Genomic DNA, 17935 nt, shown 5'->3' with positions numbered 1-17935 from the left:
CAGATTCATCCATGTCCCTAGAAAGGACACAAACTCATCATTTTTTATGGCTGCATAGTATTCCATGGTGTATATGTGCCACATTTTCCTTGTCCAATCTATCATTGATGGGCATTGGGGTTAGTTCCAGGTCTTTGCTATTGTAAACAGTGCCAAATGAACATACGTGCACATGTGTCTTCATAATAGAACAATTTATAATCCTTTAGACATATAGCCAGGAACAGGATTGCTGGGTCAAATGGAATTTCTTTTTCTAGATCCTTGAGGAATCACCACACTGTCTTCCACAATGGTTGAACTAATTTACACTCCCACCAACAGTGTAAAAGCATTCCTATTTCTCCATATCCTCTCCAGGATCTGTTGTCTCCAAATTTTTTAATGATTGCCATTCTGACTGGCGTGAGCTGGTATCTCAACGTGGTTTTGATCTGCATTTCTCTAATGACCAGTGATGATGAGCATTTTTTCATGTGTTTGTTGGCCTCATAAATGTCTTCTTTTGAAAAGTGTCTGTTCATGTCCTTCACCCACTTTTGAAAGAGTTTATTTGTTTCTTTCTTGTAAATCTGTTTTAGTTCTTTGTAGATTCTGGATATTAGCCCTCTGTCAGATGAGTAGATTGCAATAACTTTTTCCCATTATGTTGGTTGCTGGTTGACTCTGATGATTGTTTCTTTTGCTGTGCAGAAGCTCTGGAGTTTAATTAGATCCCATTTGTCTATTTTGGCTTTTGTTGCCAATACTTTTGATGTTTTAGTCATGATGTCATTGCCTATGCCTATGTCCTGAATGGTTTTGCCTAGGTTTTCTTCTAGGGTTTTTATGGTTTTAGGTCTTATGTTTAAGTCTTTAATCCATCTGGAGTTGATTTTACTGTAAGATGTCAGAAAAGGGTCCAGGTTCTGTTTTCTGCACATGACTAGCCAGTTATCCCAACACCATTTATTAAACAGGGATCCCTTTCCCTGTTGCTTGTTTTTGTCAGGTTTGTCAAAGATCAGATGATTGTAGATGTGTGGTGTTGCCTCCGAGGCCTCTGTTCTGTTCCATTGGTCTATATCTCTCTTTTGGTACCAGTATCATGCTGTTTTGATTACTGTAGCCTTGTAGTATAGTTTGAAATCAAGTAGCGTGATGTCTCCAGTTTTATTCTTTTTGCTTAGGATTGTCTTGGCTATGTGGGCTCCCTTTTCATTCCATATGAAATTTAAGGTTGTTTTTTCCAGTTCTGTGAAGAGGGTCATAGGTAGCTTGATGGGGATAGCATTGAATCTATAAATTACTTTAGGCAGTGCAGCCATTTTCACAATATTGATTCTTCCTAACCATGAGCATGGAATGTTTTTCCATCTGTTTGTGTCCTCTCTTATTTCCTTGAGCAGTGGTTTGTAGTTCTCCTTGAAGAGGTCCTTTACATCCTTTGTTAGTTATATTCTTAAGTATTTTATTCTCTTTATAGCAATTGTGAATGGGAGTTGGCTCTTGATTTGGCTCTCTTTTAGTCTGTTATTGGTGTATAGGAATGCTTGTGATTTCTGCACACTGATTTTGTATCCTGAGGCTTTGCTGAAGTTGCTTATCAATTTAAGGAGATTTTGGGTTGAGATGATGGGGCCTTCTAAATATACAATCATGTCAAATGCAAATAGAAACAATTTGACTTCCTCCTTCCCTAATTAAATACACTTTATTTCTTTTTCTTGCCTCATTGCTCTGTCTAGAACTTCCAATACTATATTAACTAGGAGTGGTGAGAGAGGGCATCCTCGTCTAGTGCCAGATTTCAAAGGGAATGCTTTTATTATTTGGAGATATTTTCCATTGATACCTAGTTTATTGAGTGTTTTTAGCATAAAGGGCTGTTGCTGAAGGCCTTCTCTGCATCTATTGAGATAATCATATGGTTTTTGTCTTTGGTTCTGTTTATATGGTGAATTATGTTTATAGGCTTGCATATGTTGAAGCAGCCTTGCATCCCTGGGAGGAAGCCTACTTGATACTGATGGATAAGCTTTTTGATGTGCTGTTGCAATCGGTTTGCCAGTATTTTATTGAAGATTTTTGCATCTATGTTTATCATGAATATTAGCCTGAAGTTTTCTTTTTTATTATGTCTCTGCTGTGTTTTGGTATCAGGATGATGTTGGTCTCATAAAATGATTTGGGAAGGATTCCCTGTATTTTGATTGTTTGGAAAAGTTTCAGAAGGAGTGGTACCAGCTTCTCTTTGTATGTCTGGTAGGATTTGGCTGTGAACCCATCTTGACCTGAGCTTTTTCGCTTGGTAAGCTATTAATTGCTGCCTCAACTTCAGCCCTTGTTATTTTTCTATTCAGGGTTTCAAATTCCTCCTGGTTTAGGCTTGGGAGGGTGCAAGTGTCCAGGTATTTATTCATTCCTTCCAGGTTAACTGGTTTATGTGCATACAGTTGTTTGTAGTAATCTCTGATGGTAGTTTTTTATTTCTATGGAATTAGTGATGATATCCCCTTTAACATTCTTTGTTGCATCTATTTGATTCTTCTCTCTTTTCTTTTTCACTAATCTGTCTAGCAGTCTGTCTATTTTGTTGGTCTTTTCAAAAAGCCAGCTTCTAGATTTATTGTTTTTTTTTTTGAAGGCTTTTTTTTGTGTCTCCATCTCCTTCAGTTCTGCTCTGATCTTAGTTATTTCTTGACTTCTGCTAGCTTTTGAGTTTTTTTGATCTTGCTCCTCTAGCTCTTTCAGTTTTGATTATAGGGTGTCGATTTTAGATCTTTTCTTGCTTGTCATTTGGGCATTTATTGCTATAAATTTCTCTCTAGACACTGCTTAAATGTGTCCCAGAGATTCTGGTACATTGCATATTCATTCTTGTTGGTTTCAAAGAACGTCTTTATTTCTGCCTTCATTTCCTTGTTTATCCAGTCACATTCAAGAGCCAGTTGTTCAGTTTCCATGAAGTTGTGTGGTTCTGATTTAGTTTCTTAATCCTGAGTTCTAATTTGATTGCACTGTGGTCTGAGAAACTGTTTTTTATGATTTCTGTTCTTTTGCATTTGCTAAGGAGTGATTTACTTCCAATTATGTGGTCAATTTTAGAGTAGGTGTGATGTGGTGCTGAGAAGAATGTATATTCTGTGGCTTTGGGGTGGAGAATTCTGTAGATGATTATTAGGTTTGCTTCGTCCGAGAAGTTTGCTATTACCCACCTTCTCAAGCCTGCTTCTGTCAATTCATCAGACTCATTCTCCATCCAGCTTTATGCTCTTGCTGCTGAGGAGTTGTGATCCCTTGGAGGAGGAGAAGCCTTCTAGTTTTTGGTGTTTTCAACCTTTTTGCACTGGTTTCTTCCCATCTTCATGGATTTATCTACCTGTGGTTTTTGTAATTGGTGACTTTCAGATGGGTTCTCTGAGTGGATGTATTTTTTGTTGATTTTGAAGTTATTTCTTTCTGTTTTTTAGCTTTCCTTCTAACCTTCAGGCCCCTCTGCTGTAGGACTGAGGGAGGTCTACTCCAGACCCTGCTTGCCTGGGGATCACCTGCAGTGGCTACAGAACAGTAAGGGTTGCTGACAGTTTCTTCTGTTATCTTCGTCCCAGAAGGTTACCTGCCAGATGTCAGCCTAAACTCTCCTTTATGAGGTGTCTCTTTGGCTACATGGGGGTCAGGGAGCTGCTTGAGGTAACAATCTGTCCCTTATAGGAACTCAAGTGCCGAGCTGTGAGCACCATTGTTCTGTTCAGAACTGCTGGGCAGGTACATTTAAGTCTGCTGCAGTGGAATTCATAATGGCCTTTCCTTTCCCCAGGTGCTCTCTTCTGGGAAGGTGGGGCTTTATTTAGAAGTCCCTGATGTGCTTCTGCCTTTTTTCAGAGATGCCCTGCCCATTTAGGAGGTAGCCTAGTCACAGGGTGCCAGCAAAGGTGTTGCTGAGCTGCTGTGGGCTCTGCCCAGCTGCTGTGTGAACTTTCTTGTGGCTTTGTTTACAGAGATACAGTTAGAACTGCCTCAGTAATGGCGATCTGCCTCAATAAAGGCAGATTGCCTTGGTAATGGCAGACTGCCTCTGTAATGGTGGACCGCCTTGGTAATGGCTGACACCCTTTCCCCCACCGAGCTTGACCATCCCAGGTCCAATTGTGCTTGCTGCAATCCAGAGCATTTCAGATTGCTGATCTTTGTAGGGGTGGGACCCACTGAGCCAGATCACCTGGTTACCTGTTTCAGCCCCCTTTTTTTCAGTTGAGTGAGTGGCTCTGTAGCTCAGGCTTTCCAAGCACCAGTTGAAATGGCTGCCCAGATTTGTGTGAGTTTTTGTGGGGAGACCTGTGGGGCGGGCTGAAACAGCTGTGCTGGAAACTTGTGGCACCTTTCAGCCCGGGAATCTCCTGGTCTGTGGAGATACAATAAGATACATTTTAAAAGGCAAAATTATATAGAGAAAAAACTGTTAGCAATATAAAAGACAGAAGAGAAAGTAAAGAATAATACAGAAAGAAAAAATATATTGAGAAAACAACCAGTAAACAAATAAAATTACAAGACCATGAAATAGCAATACATGCCACATTGTTCTTTCATTAATAGTTGTTTCATGTTGAGTGTAAAAAGATAGGATAAAATTATAAGTGCTTAATTAATTACAGAGTAACTTATTCTATCAATCATCAAAGATATTTTAGGTTACTGTTGAGAAACATATAAACATGTACACATTTGGCTAACAATAGTTTTATAAGGAGTTTGTGTAAAAATAATAATGTATATACATTTAATGGTCTAGAATTGATTTTAAAACAATGGAAACAGTGAAGAGTACATATTATATACTAGTTATTAAATTAGCTTTTAAAATATTTACTCTAGAAGGTAAATTAACTCACATATAAAAACTACTTTCCTACAGATGGTTCTTTTTAATGCAGCCATTGGTCTGAAGTTAGGGAAGATTATGGTTTTTGAAGGCTTTAAATAAATTTAGACACATTTTCCTATTAAATTTTAACAATTTAACATTAGCTATCTCAGCTCCTTTTTGATTGCACAAAGCAATTATCATGTTATATACACTATGTGACACAATAAATCCATGCTAAATTAAAAGAAGAAAATAAGCAAAGAATAAGGTGACAAATAAAAAATACTTACATTAGTAAAATCTAAACAGTCCTTTTAAAATGTACTTGAATGAGACACAGTTAGAAGATAACTTTATATATGAGATTTAAAATGCTTTTAAAATGGAAGCTAATATGCAAGAAATAATAGTATCTTTATTTTTGTTTCATATAATAAAAATAATGGCATAGATAACCTATAGAAAGTCACATTTTCATTATGATTTATTCTGATAAAGAATTTATAGTTGTCATAGTACTCAAGATCTGTATTTTTGAAATAAAACATTTCTTAATCCCTTTTATTACTAAAACAGTTAGCTGTGGAATCATAGATTTCTGACACTTTATCATCAAGACACTTTCTTTAACATGATAAAAATTAAATAAAATTTTGGTATAAAAATAAAAACAATGTAACATGAAAAATTCCAGGTAGACATTATTTAAAACATAATATTTAAAATATAATTTTTTATTAGACTAGAAATAAAAGTATTGTGGTGTTTGAACCACAAATGCAAAATCCTTGATGTGTAAATGTGTATAACATTGAAGTAGACAACAGTACTAACATGTACACACAGTTTTCTTCCGTACTTAATTACAAGAAAGTTAAGTATGCTACTTTGGTTAATCTAAGCATTAATGTCAATTTTTAAAGGTTATAAGGAAGGAGCGTAGGCCTTATATGAATGCAACAAATCATTCTATTTGTAGAACTATATAATTAAGAAAAATATACTTTGATGTAGATACTATAACAAGTCAGGGAAATGGATAAATTGAAGAAGATGTGTTTGATTCAGTTAATGACATCTAACTAGCTAATATTCATCAAAAATTAGAATTTTATGCCTGCTTCAAAATATTAATTTTTAAAAAACTAAATGTACTTTATGGAAGTTACTTAAGTAGTTTAGACCCCTTATCTTAAAGATTGTTCACATGGAATTTTGAAGTACTCAAAAGAATGCATTGTGCTTTCATTTATTTTTCCCTGGGTTAACACATTTAATTCCCTTACTAACTGTTCAATTAAGAAAAATAATTTAAATATAAATTTATGATAATAAAACTTTTTTATTTTATAAGTTGTTTTAGTTGTAATTTTTGAGCCAATGTCTTTTATACATATCATATATACTGTATTATATACTATTCACAATGTAAGGCTTTCTACTAGAAGTAGCAAATATATAAAGAGGTTTTTTTTAGGCATATCTCTGCTCATTAATACTTCTACATATATATCCTTAAAGACTTCTATTGGAAAAAATAAGACTATATTAATATCAAATAAAGTAAACTTTAGAACAAATAAATTTACCAGAAAGGAGGAGGAACACTGCATAATGATTATCTAGTCAATGCACTAAAAGATACAGCCATCCTAGACGTGAATGAATCACAAAGCAGAGCTATGTAAAGCGAAACTGATAGAAATGAAAGGAGAAATAGACAAATTCATAATTATAGTTGATTACTTCAAAACTTATCTCTAAAAAACTGATAGAACGACTAGACACAAAATTAACAAGGTTAAAGAAAATCTAAAAATCAGAAAGAAAAAAAAAATCAACCATGAGGATTTAATAAGCATTTATAGAACACACCAAAAGAGCAGAATACACTTGTTTTTAAATTGTCACAGAGCACATATGAAGATAAAGCATATTTGGGGCATAAAATAAACCTTAACAAATATATAATTTAATCAATACCGAGTGTGTTCCTCTTTTTGGTTGTTGTTGTTTGTTTTGTTTGTTTAGTTTGACATGGAGTCTTGTTCTGTCGCCCAAGCTGGAGTGCAGTGGTGCGAGCTCAACTCACTGCAGCCTCTGCCTCCTGGATTCAAGTGATTCTCTTTCATCAGCCTCCCAGGTAGCTAGGATTACAGATTCCCACTACCTCAACTGGCTAATTTTTGTATTTTTAGCAGAGGCGGGGTTTCACCATATTGCCCAGGCTGGTCTTGAACTCCTGAGCTCAAGGAATCAATCCATCTCTGCCTCTTTAACAACTTCATTAAAATGGTCGAATTCCTCAACATTTAGATTAAGACATACGTATTTTTAAAATAGCCACATAAAATAATATAAGATTACCCTTTGTTATCCAATTGTAGCCTCAGATTAAATGAGGATAATTTGGTGCTAGGTGTGATAATAACATTATCAGATTTGTTTAAAATTAATTTAACAATCATTCCTGCTACAGTGTAGATGAACTGGATAGTTTTAAAAAAAGAGTATAACAGGTAAGTCTTAGGTGTACAATAATCAAGACTTAAGTGAAGGCAATAGTAGTAGAAAATGTGGTGAATAAGGTTCATGAGATTCAAGGAATTCTTAATAGGCTGAATTGGTTGGTTCGGTGACCAGAATGAACAATACTATGCCATTAGTGGCCTTTCTTATCTTTGGTGAGAATGGTCAGCAGTTTAGCCACAGACAATGTCCTATTTTCCTTCCATCCAAAGGCTTTCTCTAGCACAATGAAGTTAAGACTGGATAAGTACTGATTTGGAGACATATTTATTGTTGATGCTATTCTTTCTTCCTGGTTTATAACTTTTTCTTTCTTATGATAAAATGTTGTCATTGGATGACCAGCCATCTCAGTTTGCGTGGGACTGTCCTGATTTTAACACTGAAAGTCCCACATCCAGGGAACCCCCCAAGCCATGCAATATGGCTTGATTGGTTACTGTACCAGAATATAATATCCAACAAAAATAAGTTTCTTATGGCATAAAGGTTATTTTGTATTATATAATTGTATTTGGACATATTAGAATAAATATGTTCTATTAATTGCATAGTTACTATTTCTATTAACTATGTAGATTTACAAGGGAAAAGCCCCAGTTCTAGGTGGTACAGACTCATTTAGTAAAGAAAGTAAAATATGCATGGAATATTTTACTTTCATAATTCTTATGAAATAATTAATTTTGTTTCATGATTCTGCATGTAAATTTAAGTAATAAACTTCCTTAGAGAATACAGTAAGTATAAGTTTTTGAAATTTTCTTTATGGTATACAAAACATTTTAGAGAAATGCTTATAAATAAGTATTTAAACATTTACAGTTTTATCTGTGTGAAGTGTGGGTGTTATTCCTTGTTAATCAACACTGTAAAGATGAAACATTATTTCTTGAGTGAGCTATTGGCGGCAGTGTGTATGACATATGGTTTGATATACAATTGTTTTCAAATCCATTTGAAAGATTGTTTGCTTTTTACAAGAAAGAATGTCTTATTTTGAAATCAGCCTGACTGCTTGCCTCCATTTTTCTGACTTTACCAAAGTGTACTGGCAAACTCAACTCTGATGTGGAATTCTGTTTATTCTTCTTTGACAGGACTGCCTCATCCTTCTTTCAATGACAGACACATGGACTTTGTCAAGTTAAACAGCTGATGTCATCCCATTGGCCAGAAAGTATTCATGGAAGGAGATAAAATGCTCTCCTCTGGAATATGTGAGTGGTAGAACTCAGGAAAATGCAGGATCAATTATATATGCAAACATATGAATATTTAATACATAACATATTGACTAATAATTGTAATGGCCGTTTATCAAACTGAAGATTCATGAACCTACATGTTTTTCTATTGATTTAATAATTATTCTATATTAAATATGTGAAATTATTGAGTTACAATTAGAATACACTTACAACTGCTTTATTAAAGAAAATGTTACTGTTTGCTGTAGTTTTATTTAACTGTACCTGTATATGAAATTGTGCAATCCATATTTTTCATATAATGCTTTATTTTTGCAACCAGAAATTATTAAAAAGCAACTATTTAAAAATAATATTTACACCTGTTCTTGTATATTTATTTTCTAAATGAGAATGTAAACATGTGATTTATATGTGAAATATATGGGCTGTGTTAGTAACTAGAATGGCCAGAAAATCACAAGCTTACAAGATACTGTTTAGTTTAAAAAAAAAAAAAAGTTGCTGCTAAATATTTCTCTTATATACCTAAAATAAGTTAGCAAATAAGCCAGATATAATCTTGACATTAAAGAAACATGATTTCACTAAGTTTTTCTCATCTAGCACTAATTATCTACTGTATTTCATTCAGCACAAGACTAAGTATTGATAATAGCATAGGTATCCATAGTATATCTCTATAAAGGTGTTAGAGTTTAATTCCCTTGAAGTTAGAAATATCAAGAACATATATCTTTTCTATCTATTATATACCAATTTATATATCTGGTATAGGCTGAAATGTGGCTCTAAAATTCATATGTTGAAGTCCTAACCCCAGGTATCTCAGAAGAGGACTGTATTTGGAGATGGAGCCTTTAAGAAGTGACTAAGGTAGAATTAGGCCATATATGTGGGCCCTAACCTAATTTGACTTCATAAAAGAGGAGGAGACTGAGACATACATAAAACATAAAAAGATGACCATGGGAAGACACAAGCATGTGGCCATCTGCAAGCCAAGTAGAGAGTCCTCAGAAGGAGCTAAACTTGCTCACACCTTGACTGTGGATGTCTAGCCTTCAACCACCCACTCTGTGATATTTTCTTATGACCGTCCTAACATTAGGAGACTAACAAAATATCTCATCTCTCTGTATCTCTCTCTCTCTCTTTATATACATATATATATTATTAATATAATATATTACATATATATTATGTGTGTGTGTATATATATAAGTATATGTGTGTGTATATAGATATATAAACTCCTGAACTCCCTCAAACAATCACTCAGGGTACAATTATCAAAATTTTGCCAATCTTGTTACATCTGAGTCTTCCTCTCCATGCCTACTACTTCTTTTCCCACCAAATTGTAAGAGGATAATAATGACAGCAGAGCAGCAGAAGGCCAACAAGGGAAAGCCTGCAGTAGTATTTCTCTGTCTATCTATCTATCTGTCTATCTATCTATCTATCTATCTATCCATCCATCCATCTAAAACCTTTACTTCATGAGGGCAGGAAAAGTCTAGAGAATAAATAGTTTAATACATAGTATTTCAAATTTCCAGGGCTGATCACAATAAGAGCATCCTACAGAATATTCTGCATTTTCCTGCACTGCCATTTATAATTTAATTCTTTATAAAATAATATGCTTTGATTTAAACATGAGAAAAATAATCCTCACATAAACGTGACTTTTTTTAAGTAGAATAGGAAACTTGATAAATCAAAGCATGTTATTTTTCCTTTGGATGGGCCTAATTCTGTGCCTTTACTACTCTATAATAAACATTCTGTAGAAATATAAAAGAAAGTTGAAAAACATTTATAGTTAGTTTAGGGGTTTGATTGTTTTTCTGAATAGCTTAGTCAAATAATAATGGGATTTGCTGAAAGGATGGAGGAATTAAATAATTACTAGAAGAGTTAGAAATAAATGTAGCCCAACAAATGGCCTCTGATGTTCATCATTCTTCATATTGGCTACTACAGGATTTTCCCTTTTGATCCTCTGCTTTCATTATTGTCCCCCTACAAATTGGTGGGAAAAGAAGTGGCGGGCATGGGGGGGGGGGGCTCAGATGCAACAAAATTGGCAAAATTTTGATAATTGTAACCTGAGTGATGGTTTGAAGGAGTTCAGTTTATTTTTCCGTTTTGAGTATGTTTAACTTTTTCACAATAAATAAACGTGTTAAGTGCAGGTAGTACATAGCTAAGATCTGAATAATCAAATATTTTACATAGATATAAAGAAAAGTTTTCCATTCCACCAAACCCAAAATGTAAATTTCATGCAATTTGCACTCTGAAAAAAATGCATATAATTGCATGTATGTACTCAACTATATCATCCTATTAAAATAATTACACAAAAGGAAACTTATGATACTTCTTTTCTGCTCTTGCTAAATACTTGTTTTTTGTTTTTTGCTTTTTGCTTGATTGTCCACACATGTAGAGCTAGTACTTTCTGTTAAATATAACTGCATCACTTTTTTATGAATGTATCATGCTTTTAATTTAACCAAATCCCAATTGCTTGTAGTGTTACTATTACAAGCTATGATGCTGTAAGTATCTCATATAAGTAGATGAACTTCTGTGAGCATTAGTTAAATTCATAGCAGAAAGATTGCTAGATATATACATTTTGAATTTTAATGGATATTATCACATTTTTCCACTGAAGTGTTGCATCTAGTACATGTTCAGTAAATATAAAAGCAATTTTTAGTAACAATATCTTTAATTCAATTTAATTTAGTTTACTTTTGTTTACTGTTAATCTGAATGGAATTCCATTGTTGCTTTGATCTGCACATTTTTTTCGGTTTTCTTTATAATAATGGATGTATTTTGAGTAGTTTTTTAGTTAAGGAAATTTACTCTTTTTTTACATTGACTATTTTTGTTTATGTACTGTTTTTAATGAATAATCTATTATTATGTATTAAATAATTTTAATCCCTACCCTTTAGATTTTTATATTTTGTATTGCCTAGAAAGACTATGCTCGCTTTAAGATCATTAAAAATTTGGCCTGTGTTTTCTTAATCTAGACTAAACATGCTTTAAAATTTATGAATCTGAAACCATTTGTAATACATTTTTGCTTAAAGATTAGGATAGGGTTTTAGTTTTATTATTAATTTTGTTACCTAGTTATTTCAATAGTTATTTATTTTTTTAAATTTATTTGTTTATTCATGTATGCATGTGTTAAGTATGTCATACCATTTCCTAGTACTGATGATGATATAGCAGTAAAAAGTAATCAGACAAATTAGTTCTCCTTATGAAGTTTATATTCTGTTAGGGGAAACAAGAGTGTAAATAAATAATCAAAATATTGTAAGTTAGTTGCTAGGCATGAACATAGCAAGCATGTAGAGGTTATGTGGAACGGCATTCTACATAAAGTAAAAAGGAATGAAGACCCCAGTACATTCCAATGAAGGAATGTTCTTTGTGAGTATAGATTACAGATGAATCAATATCATAGCAATTTTGGAGATGAGTTAGAGTGATTGTTTTAAAATACCTAAAATTGGCTTATTAAACTTTTCAAGGATTTGGGGGTTTATTCTGAGTGCCGTTGAAACCATTCTAGAGTTTTAAAAAGGAGAGTGAGATAACTGAATTGCCTTTAGGAAAGTTAAGTTGGCCTGTCACATTGAGAATATACTGGCGTGAGAAAAAATTTGAGGAAGATTACTTAGAATCCTAGGGCAAAACTCCAGCAAAGAAATGACGGCAGTATTAAGAAGTGATTTGGAATCCAGACATATTCTGAAGCTAGAGGCATAAGATATGTTTTTAGTTATGTTATTGGAAGTTAAATAAAGAGAGAAATCAAGTTATGTCTCAAATATATTTAGTCAGAGCATCTTGAAGTCTTATGTTTCCCTTTTCAGAATCAGAAAAAAGTACTGAGGGAATAGGCTTGCAGGAATAAGAACCAGAGGTTTGGTTTGAACACAGTTAGTTAAAGATGCTTAGTAGACATCTAAATTAAAATATAGGAAGTTGAATAAAGAAGGCTAGAGATAAAAATTAGGGTGTCACTAGCTAAGAAATTAGATGACATCATCAGGAAGAGAGTACGAAGTCAGAACAGGTCTGGTCACATGTTGTAGAGGAAGTGGCAAAACAGTGGAAAAACAAACTAAAGTTCAAAGCTTTTAAAAAGACAAGAACTGTGCCATCTCCTCACCTGTAAACAGCAGAAAATAATAAACTGTATCTTCAAAGAGTTCCTTCAAGAGTGCATTAGGTCAATCCAGTAACTATCTTTAGACTGTTCGACTCAATTTTGAAAGTGGGAAGAAATTGTATGATTGACAGGACAGATTAGGGTACTTTGGCTTTCTCCCACTGTATTTAATGAGATTTTCCCAAAAGAAAGATCAAGGCTCTACTCATGAAAGAAGAATGCAGGGAAGCTGGATAAACAAAAACTTAAGATGTACATTACAGCTTCTCTTTTTGGTATAAATTCAATCTGTATGCCTTAACATAGCCTACAAGTTTCCAATAAACTAGTTATGCCTTCATTGACAACATTTTTCTTACCTTCTTGAATTTAAAGTCTCAACTAAAATATCATCATTTTCTGTGAATCTTATCTAAAGTAGCTAAGACCCCTGTCCTCAATTCTTGTTATCATACTATGCTTCTATTTCTGTTATAGCATTTAAAAATGTTCTGGTTTATTCTTTCTCTTCTCTCATCCATGTCAAATGCAAGCTACCAGTAGATGTGGATTTTATTCTATCCAGTTCACTGATCTAGCTAAGAATCTCGAAGTATAAAAACACATAGCAGTTGCTTAATAAATTTTGATTGAATACATAAGATTGCTAATCCACCTGAACTGAAGGCCTAGTTCCTTATCTGTCTTTTCCAACATTTCTGAAAATGTAGCCTTCAAACAATTTTCATCAAAGTTATGGCATATGGATTAAAAATACAGATTTCTTGGTCCTATTTTGGCTCTACAACTAAGACTCTAGGATTGGGCCAAGTAGCAAAATGCATTTATATCAGACCTCAATGATTCTTACAGAATCTAAAGTTTGTAACTATAGTTACTGAAAGTATATTTATTTGTAATGTTACATTACTTTCTTATTATAAAAGATAAAAAGATTAGAAGGAACATTCCCTACACTAGGTAGCTCACAATTGATGACCAGTTTTAGGTGGCAAAAATAATGATGACTCGTGAACAAACGGCTGAAAATAAATCTAGCTGATACTGTTTATATAAATATGAACAAATGATCTATTTTCCAGTTTATATGTCATATCATATACACTGGGTTGAACCATTTATTAGATTTTTTATGAAAGTCATTATATGTATGCCTGACATATAATAAATATTCAATATTTAAATATTAAAAATAAATATTAAGGTAAAAATATTAAAATAATTTTTATTTAAATGAAATAAATTTAAAATATTTTCATTTAAGCATGCAATCATCCTTAAAATATTATTAAGGAGGTATTTTACTTTCTTTTATTTTATACTAAGGTTTTGAAGTCCAGTGTGATTTTTTCACACAGCAGAGCTCAATTTGGACTAGCTACATTTCAGGTGCTCCATAGCCACATGGGGTTCAGAGCCACCACATTGGAAAAACATAGCTCTAGAATCTCATCTCTCATTTTAAGATATTCTAATGGTAGACTTTGTCCATCATAAGCTACTTTGGGTAGCACTTGCTTTTAAAAACAAGCCAACAGTCAATAGAACCTAGACTGAATGAAACACTAGGATATATGTGTTTTTTACCCAATATCACAACACACATAGATGGGCATTATGAGGTTATTTTAATTCTCTTTTTAACAAAATAATAAAAATTATATTGTTTTTGGCCAGGCGCAGTGGATCACGCCTGTCATCCCAACACTTTGGGAGGCCAAGGCGGGCAGATCACCTGAGGTCAGGAGTTTGAGACCACCCTGACCAACATGGAGAAACACTGTCTCTATTAAAATACAAAAAATTAGCTGGGCATGGTAGCACATAGCTATAATACCAACTACTCAGGAGGCTGAGGCAGGAAAATCACTTAGACTTGGGAGGCAGAGGCTGCAGTGAGCCAAGATTGCGCCATTGCACTCCAGCCTGGGAAATAAGAGCGAAACTTCACTTCAAAATATATATATTTAGCTTTTAATTTTCTTCATTTTCTATACATGTTCTCAATTTGCTCTCTAGCTACCCTCTCATTGACATTAATAGCAAAAACACACACTGACACACGTAGGCACACACAACATGCGACAAATCTGACATTGAAAATAAATGTACTATTTCCCAGGGCAAAATCTTTTCTTCCTACTGAGCTGAATGTTAATTCAATTTCTTCAAGGTTTCTTTTTTGACCCCTTTTCTTCCTTTTGCACCAACATCATATCAGGCTGCATGTATCTTACATACTCATGGGAAAGAAAGTGAACTTCTCCTTCTATGCTGTTCTTTGGTTTACACTGAAGCCACTAGTTCAGTGTCCTTGGCTCATTTATCTTCTGGTGCTTGATCACAGCATGATAGAGATCCACATGTTCTCCTTGCTTCTCTTGTTTCTTGCTTTGGCTTTTCCTGGCACTCCTGATGCAACTCCCATTTGATGATCTACTAAGTAGTCGAGCCTCACCCCTCTTTTTGGTGATTATCCTGCTGAAATGGTAGCAAACACCCATTAATTCCACATCACTCCGGGGCATGGGAGCACCTCAGAATTCTACACAGGACACCCAAAGCAATGAAGCATTGCAGCACTAGCTCAGGAAGCTCCATCAGCCACTTCTCTACCATTCAGATGCACTGTTAAATGCAGAAATCCACTAACCATGGACTTTCACTGTAATGGATTAAAAAGAGAGGAAATGAAAAGGAAGAAATATTTAGGATGGCATTTAAAAATATTACCCTGATACAAAATTAACTGCACTATCCTAAGAATTAGGTAGACACAAATTTCATGGGCATAAAGAGAACATTTCTACAAAGTTATTAAGATGCATTTAAAATTATTTTGAAAACAACCATTTCACATTATTTGATTTTTTTCTCAAAGTATTATTTTTTGTGGATGCTCACATAAAGTTTTAAGAAAAAATAACATCAGATGGGAAGAAAGAGAGAAATCAGGAACTTCTTTTTATACATGCTCTTAAAGGTCTTATTAACCTCAAGTAATTTGGGGCTTTGGTAAGACTAATATTTTCTTCAAAATGAAGATATTCTTCCATTTAAAATTCCTTTTAGTGCCGGCGGACAAACATAAATCACTTCTTAGCTATAATGATTTGAAGGCTTTGAACTTTTCCAACTGAATCAAATGTCATATGAGTTATCCTTCTGTAGCTATCATTCTAACACGGTTCACTTTAATGATTCTCTGTCTACAGAATCATCTTCTGTTTTTGACCCTTTTAACTTAGAAGTTACTCAGTTCTTGCCAGAAAATTATTTCTCCTTTTGCCACCTTTTGTCAAGTCATTTACAACTAATGTTTTTCCTTTCTTTAGTAACTTGTCTTATGGTTGTTTCCCTCCAACTCTTATATCTTTTAACTTTGTTATTAGAACTAAAAACTATACCAAATCTAGAGAGATTTCTGATATGTTTATGTGTAGAAAATATTAAGAATTACTGATTCTAAAGTAAGTTGGAAATTGTTCTATCGGCTTTCACTGGGGCTCTTTAAATAAATCGTACCATTCTAATGCAGACCATTAAAAAACAGAACTGCTTCATAAATAAATTTCGTGTAATAAAATATATTTAGGTCGATATCACGTATCAACCTAAATATATTTTGAATCACAAGCAAAATCTCCACTGTAAAGTAAAAGTAATTAAAACACACACACACACACACACACACACGCATGCACACACACCCTTCTAGTACTGGCATAATGCTTTCTAAACCACATTTAATCATATGCAATTGTCGTTGCTGAAATGCCAAATAGCCTACTGATGAGATGATTTCAACAACAAAGCATTGATACTGAAAATGATAGCCGAGCTGTCCTTATGCTTAAAAAAGGGGAGACCATGAGTGAGGCAGACCATTTATCTTTACTCAATCTGTGAGGAGTTAATACTTGGTAGCATCTGTTGAAGATAACCTATTAGAGTTGAAGTGGGTGAAACGGGAAAAGCGGGATTTTCGGCTTTACTTTTTCTGTAAAACTGACATGTAGAACCTATTTCAATTTATGTGATATATTTTATAATTATTTTTTTCAAATAGTTGATATATTTTCTTACATACCCAAGTTCACACTAATGCCTCTAAGCTTCTGTAGAAGATTTTGATAAGCATAAGTAATTTATTTCTATTGAGTTTCATTATCACGTATTTGGATCTGTGACTAAATAATTCAAGTTATGTCTTTGCTTCATCAGACTCTAACATTTAGGCTGTAAAAATGTCTGTCCAGATTGTACCAAATTCAACATGCACTTATAATTAGTGTTTACATTTTAATACAATAAATTCAGGAGGCTACTGTTCTCAAGCATCACACTTGAAAGTGAAACACTTTAAAAGAAAATGTACTTTTAATTCTATCTGAATAGAATTGTTGTTGGATTTCTTCAGGTTATAAATGAGTAAGTATTTACACACTGCATAGAGAATCACTGCGAGGCACCTGTAACTTCCTCATCACTCTCTGAGGCATGCACTGTTTAATAGTGAAAAATTTAAGACTAGTCTTTTCAAATTAAAGTAATAATAAGGTGATTGATACCAACATGAATTGTTTTGAAAGAATCAGATATGTATGTGTGAGCTTACAAATTTCCTGTTCCTAGTCTACATTATCTTTAAGCCCTGATTTATCAAATGATAGCCTGCTTTTTACAAAACTCTCTTGACCATTTTCAATATAAGAGTCAATCTGGTGAAGGTAGAGTTCCATTGACCCCTAAGTAATTAGTTGCTTTTATCTTTCTTTATGATTCTTCTGCTAAATGGTTTGCCACTCTGCTTAGTCTCTTTAACCTTTAGGCAGACTTGAACTTTACAGATTAAGTCATTTTCGTTGCAATCTTTATACATAATTTTATCACTTTTAAGGTATAGAAGTTATCAATACATTTGAGGATAAAATTTTTAAAATTCTCTGGCCTCATACACAGAAATTTATTTATTATAAAATAGTACACGCTTTCATCTACATGTCTTTTAAATGAAAGCACTGTGGGTAATTTTTTAACTATAGCGATTTATTTTACCACCAGTTAAACAGATGTGATATTTTTTTGAGTGTAATACATCTAGAATTACTCCTTCTACTATTTTCCTGCTTG

The sequence above is a fragment of the Cebus imitator genome, unplaced genomic scaffold, assembly GCF_001604975.1.
Source record: "Cebus imitator isolate Cc_AM_T3 unplaced genomic scaffold, Cebus_imitator-1.0 Scaffold80, whole genome shotgun sequence".
Taxonomy (NCBI): Eukaryota; Metazoa; Chordata; class Mammalia; order Primates; family Cebidae; genus Cebus; species Cebus imitator.
Note: the sequence above shows the minus strand (reverse complement) of the source record.